Here is a 5,748-nt window from a genome sequence, read left to right as displayed (position 1 = left end):
ATTACTAATGCTTGTGTTGCAAGAAGAAAGATAATTTTTTTGCAAGGAACATAGCAAGTTGGAAAAATACAAGAAGGCCTCAAAAGCTCTCAAGAAAAGTTGGAAGAAAGCTACACTTCATTGGCCCAAAGTTCAAGTTCAAAGAATTCAAGTTGGAGGGACAATTCTAAAGAAAAACTCAAAAGAACTGTCCTCGAGTCGACTCCTGGAAGTTCAGAGCCGACTCTGCACTCTGGAGTTTCAAGAAATAGTGCTCGAGTCGACTCCGAGACTCTACGAGTCAACTCCGACTGAGAACAGACAAAAAGATAGAGAGTTGATTTTCAGCGCTATAGTGCTCGAGTCGACTCCAATTCAGCGCTACAGTGCTCGAGTCGACTCCCAGCTACAGTACAGCAGACTCCTATTCACGAGTCGACTCCTGCTTCAGCCGAGTCGACTCCTACTTCAGCCGAGTCGACTCGAGCACGCTGGGAGGCATAACGGCTAGTTTTTTTCTCAACTCCAACGGCTCTATTTTTGTCTCTAACGGCTAGATTTTTGTCCCATGCCATCCAAAGCTATAAAATCAAGGAAAGAGCTAGGGAGAAGTAAAGAAAATGGAGAGAACACATAGGAAAGAGTTTTCAAAGAGATTTCAAGAGAAACCTCTCAAAAACACAAAAGGCCATTCAAAGCAAAAGTGAGAGAAGAAGAGCATCCGAGTGAATCCCAAAGCTTTCTCTCCAACTGTGTGCTGCCTCAGTGATCCTCTACCTCGTGCAGAATCAGAAGAAGGTCAATTAAAGAAGAAGCCGAGTTTCCTCATCTGCTGTCTGTCGACTCGCAGTGTGCCGGAGTCGACTTGAGCCTGTGCCAGAATATCTGAAACACTTGGAGTCGACTCGAAATCTTCCGGAGTCGACTCGAGTTTCAGCCTTTGACTTAAGCTGATTTTCACATGCACTAAAAGAGGATTCTTACAAATTTTGCCTGAGATACTGGATTGAATTCATTAGTATAACATAAAATATACTCAAATGCTTTGGTCTCATCAAAATCAAATTGGGGTATTATCAATTACTCCACAATCTCCTCCTTTTTGATGATGACAAAATATTGAGTATTTGATGAGAGCAATCCCATCTAAAAAGATGATTCAGAATAAAATTTTGAAACGAACTCAAATGTCTAGTTATTTTAATCTATCCAAAATTGAAAGGTATGAATCAGTAAATTCTGAAATTAAAGCTCCTCCTTTTATTTGGAATTATATAAGCCTCATATCATGCAATCAATTGTTTGGCTTATATGTCTTTAATGAATTTGCTTTCTTAGATTTCAGATTCTCTCCCTCAACATATGCATTCATTTTTGCTTAGACTTTCTGAATTTTCTTTTAAGGTCTTGAATCTTTTTAGCTTAAATTCTTACTTTCATAGAAAAAATCTGACAATTTGTTCTTGAGTATGATTCAACTAATCTCCGAATATCCTTTGAATAGATTCTGAAGATTACTCTTGAGGAGCCCCAACAGAGAGATAATGAACCTCGAGGTATCGAATCCACTTAGAACAAATTATATTTTGCTTTAAGAATTTTTCTTTTTTTTGTGATCCCTTTACATTCAATTCATCATATTTTCTCCCTTTTTGTCATTATACCAAAAAGAAGCGCAGAACATAGAAAAGTATTGGCACGGTTTTGTAAGAAAATGTCTACTCATGTATTGATGCTAATTTGAGTACAATTGTAAAAAAAATACAAGTATAGAACAAATAATCATAAGATAGAAAACAAAGCTACACTAGGGTTTCTTGGAGGATGAGGCTCCTGGACCTAGTCTCGTGTGTTTCAAGACCAAGCTGAGCGCCTCTTGAACATTCCCTAGCTGAACTATGATCTCGAGGTGGCCCTCGACTGAACCGTGGTAAGCTCGGTCACACTTCTTGGAGGGTGTCCAACCTGGAGATCAATGCATGGGCTAGTCGCTCTGCACCCTGGCTCGGCTGCCTAGCTCCTATCAGATGCCGTCTCACATCTTCTTCGTGTCGTCCTTGACGTCACTCATGTTCCAATATTGAGCTTGAACCAGGCTTCGCACATTAGATATCTCCTCCCTTAGGTGCGCAGTCATCTCGGTCACGGCTGCCAAGGAGGGAACTAGCTCGGTGGAGGGAGCAGTCTGAGGACTCGGAGCTCCCTCAGCAGTTCATCCCTCAGCTCCCTCACTATCTCTGCCGTAACTCTCGGAGCTGCTCAGAAGATATCCTGACCTCCAGGGTCTGCTGCTGAGAAGGTGGGGGCAGTGGAGGTGGAGGGCTCAGTATAGGTAGGACCAGAAGTGGGAAGATCTGTGCAGTGCTCCTGGTCATGGTCAGAGCTAGGAGAGTGATGAGTGGTAGGGTCAGATGGTGTGGATGTGGATAGTTTCCGAACCCAGACTCCTCCAACTTGTGGAATCCCATTCGATGAAAGGTCCCCTCACCATGCGATCTGTAAAACGCAGTGAGCGAGAGGGTTCCCCCTCAGGGATAGGGACCTCTAACTCCCTAAAAATGAGAGTGAATAGCATACCGTAAGGGAGACTCAACCTAGGTTTGTCCAGGGGTTCACAAAGGTATTTGTAGATGAGTTTAGGAAAGTTGATGGGAGTGTCTTGGAGGAGGTAGAACATCAAGGCTAGGTCTCTCTCTGAAATGAAGTCAAACCTACCAGTCTTTGGAAGAGAGTCCTAGAAATGATACTTAGGAGAAGCCGCATTTCAGCCAAAAGCTGATTTGCGAACACCTCCTCTATAGGGACAGAGGTGGACTCCCTAAGATGGTCGTAAGGGCCTCTGTCCTATCGGAGGGGTGTGTGGGAATAATCCCCTCACTGGAAAGATGGAGGACTCGAGCAATGAAGTCCTCCGAAATGAAAATAGGGACACCTACTACAGTTCCCTGGATACCGCCGCTAACCCGTGCGACAGTACCATAGAATTTCCTAACTAACCCTGGATAGGTAGGGAGGTCAAGTGAGCAGAAGAACTCTAAGCCCTGGGCCCTAAGGTGATGCCCTAGGTTGAACCTTCCCGGGAGAGGAAGTCAAAGTTGACTTGCCTCCCGGTAGAGACAACCTTCCCGGCGCATGAGCGCGAGGAACCGGCTTAGGCGGGGAAGGGACCGGAGGTGGTGGACTCGCGGGTCCGTTCCGAGCCTTGGACCGTCGCTTGGCCTCACTCGCGGAGAAGGATCTCTGATGGCTCGGGACAACGACTTTCCTAGGCATTTTTGACCTAAAAACGGAGGAAGGACAAGAAAGACAGAAGAAGACTCGACGGAGATGACCTAAAATGGGTCGAAGATGAGGTCGGTGACGGCTCTAGGGCTTTTGAACAGTGGCGGCTGAAAATAGAAGTGAAGAGAAAAATATTTCGCTTAGGGTTAAGAGTCGGATTCCCGACCTCGAGTCGACTCCGGTAAGTCGCGAGTCGACTTGATCTCGAGTCGACTCCCAAATATGCGCGAGTCGACCCCTCACGAGCCGACTCTAAAATCTATTCGAGTCGACTCGAAACTCTGGCACATAACCAAAAATCTTTTTATTTCCATGCCAAAAGAGAGTTATTGAAACTATCTCAAATTTAAGAAACTGGTTTGATGATCATAGATAAGAGATCCTATGTCAAACATAAACTAACCATCAAAATCAGCGACTTAGAGGAGAGTATCACTAAAATGGATCAATCACTCCTAACTCTCTTCTAAGCATACAAAATCGATCTTCACTCAAAGGTTTTGTGAAGATATCAGCAAGTTGATCATCAGTACAAACAAATTAAAGTGTCACATCACCATTCAGAACATGATCTCTTATGAAGTGATGTCTTATCTCAATATGTTTAGTTCTTGAATGTTGAATTGAATTTTTAGTTAGGTTAATGCACTTGTATTATCACAGTTAATGGGAATTTTATCTTGTTTAATGCCATAATCTTCAAGTTGTTGTTTAATCCACAAGATTTGAGCACAACAACTCCCGGCAGCTATATATTCGGCTTCAGCCGTAGATAGTGCAACCGAGTTTTGTTTTCTTGCTAAACCAAGAGATTAAGTTTTCTTCTAAGAATTGGCATGACCCGCTAGTGCTTTTTCTATCAAGTTTACAACCAGCGAAGTCTGAATCAGTGTACCCTATTAAGTTTATGCTCGAATCTTTAGAGCACCATAGACCTATGGTTTTTGTTCCTATTAGGTATTTAAAGATTCTCTTAACAGCAATTAAATGTGATTCCTTAGGATTAGATTAAAATCTAGCACACATGCATACATTAAACATGATGTCAAGTCTACTTGCAGTAAGATATAATAAAGATCCTATCATACATCTATACATCTTTTGATCTACTGATTTACCTGATTTCATCTTTGTCTAGTTTGCATGACGAACTCATGGGTGTGCTGATTGACTTGTTTCCTTCCATATCAAACCTCTTAAGCATCTCCTTGATGTATTTTGCTTGACGGATGAAGATGCCTTTTTTAGATTGTTTGATTTGAAGCCCGAAAAAATAGTTCAGCTCTCCCATCATGCTCATTTCAAATTCACTCTGCATTAAGTCAGCAAATTCTTCGCAGAGGCTATTGTAGTAGCACCGAAAATAATATCATCAACATAAATCTGAACAACTAACATATCTTTGTTTTTTTTCTTAAAAACAGTGTTGTATCAACGTTCCCTCTAGAGAATTCATGATCTAACAGGAAATTTGCTAAGTCTTTCATACCATGCTCTAGGAGCTTGTTTCAGACCTTAAAGTGCTTTGTTTAGTTTATAAACATGATTGGGATATTGATGATTTTCAAAATTAGGAGGTTGTTCTACATACACCTCCTCATTAATATACCCATTCAAAAAGGCACTTTTTACATCCATTTGAAATAGTTTGAAGTCTTTAGAGCATGCAAATGCTAGTAACAATCTAATTGTTTCAAGTCTAGCTACAGGAGCAAAAGTTTCATCAAAGTCTATACCTTCTTCTTGATTATAGCCCTTTGCTACTAGCCTAGCCCTTGTTCCTAATCACGATTCCATTTTCATCAAGTTTATTTTATATATCCATTTAGTTTCTATTATTGAGTATTCAGTGGGTCGTTCAACTAGGTTTCATACTTTGTTTCTAGTAAATTAGTTTAGCTCTTCTTGCATCGTATTTATCCAATTGCATCATTTTCCAGCTTCTTCTATGTTTTTAGGTTCAAAGTGTGAGACAAATGCTAGATGATTATTTAAGTTCCTAAGAGATGCTTTAGTTCTAACAGGTTGAGATGGATCATCTAAAATTAATTCCTTAGGATGACCATGATGTGGAGTGATTGATTAAAACCCCATTTGATTTTGATGGAGCTCAAAGCATTTGAGTATATCTTGTGATTACTAATGAATTCAATTGAGTGTTTTAGTGAAAATCCTGTCCAAGTGTCTCTAGATTTTGGTTCATAGTATTTGGATAAGTTAAGAAGTCTGCTGAACCAAAGTCTGAGACTCGAGTCGACTCCCGAGTATCACGAGTCGACTCCAAGCGTATCAAGTTCACTGGCACGAGCTCGAGTCGACTCCAGACTAGTACGAGTCGACTCCGACTGAGAACAGAAAGAAGAACAGAAAGCCTCATCTCAGAACCTGTCAACGAGTCGACTCCTGAAGTGCGCGAGTCGACTCCAATGTTCAACGAGTCGACTCCAGGGTAGTAAGAGTCGACTCCAAGAGGTACACAAAGAAAAG

This window comes from Phoenix dactylifera, chromosome 9 (genome assembly GCF_009389715.1).
Source record: "Phoenix dactylifera cultivar Barhee BC4 chromosome 9, palm_55x_up_171113_PBpolish2nd_filt_p, whole genome shotgun sequence".
Classification (NCBI taxonomy): domain Eukaryota; kingdom Viridiplantae; phylum Streptophyta; class Magnoliopsida; order Arecales; family Arecaceae; genus Phoenix; species Phoenix dactylifera.
This window is presented reverse-complemented; position numbering follows the sequence as displayed.